Raw genomic sequence first — 771 nt, 5'->3', positions numbered from 1 at the left:
AATTTCTTAATATATAATTTCTTGTCAAAAAATTTATTCCCCCTGCGTTCAACAATTGAAGACTGTTAAAATTCTTCGAGCAATGCTCGCTGATTAAGCTGTACTTATTTTGCAATTTCACGTTTTCAGGTAAACGGCGAGCTGCCCGGTTTCGCAATTTTTGGCTGCATATCACCGACGGTCATCTGAAAACTCGTAATGCTCCGCACGAGACTGCAAATGCCGGATAATAATAAAGAGAATTATACGTGTCGGCATTCCCTCAAAAACTTGTTTCTTTTAAAAATAATTTCTTAATCCCTTCCTGTGTCACAAATAGGATAAAATATGTATTACATGAATTTAAAACGTGTAAACATTGAAATATGTGTTCAGTTATTGATGTTCTATTATATGTATATGTACATATGTGTTGTACTTTGTAGTTGCCATTTGGCAACGTGCCACGTTTTCGCGTGACAAATCGTTTGAAAAATGCGAAAAGCTCGAGTAGGTTGCAAGCAGCCGCGTTGAACGGACACGATCGCGGGCCTCGACAAACACGGTACCGGTTCTGTAACGAGAGGACGCAATAGGATAATACTTTTCCGTTTATCAAGATTTAAGCGTTTGACGTTGCCTACTGTGGCGTACGCGACGCTTTAAAACGAATGGAACGGGTTATTCTGGAAAATGCCGTTCTCCGGGAATATTTTCTGTCAAAGGAACTTCGCATTCATCAGGCAAGAATGGGACCTTCAATTCATCAAGCCACGAAAAGGAAGTGTTAGC

Source organism: Ceratina calcarata, unplaced genomic scaffold (genome assembly GCF_001652005.2).
Source record: "Ceratina calcarata isolate Rehan_Ccalc_2016 unplaced genomic scaffold, ASM165200v1 scaffold493, whole genome shotgun sequence".
Classification (NCBI taxonomy): domain Eukaryota; kingdom Metazoa; phylum Arthropoda; class Insecta; order Hymenoptera; family Apidae; genus Ceratina; species Ceratina calcarata.
Note: the sequence above shows the minus strand (reverse complement) of the source record.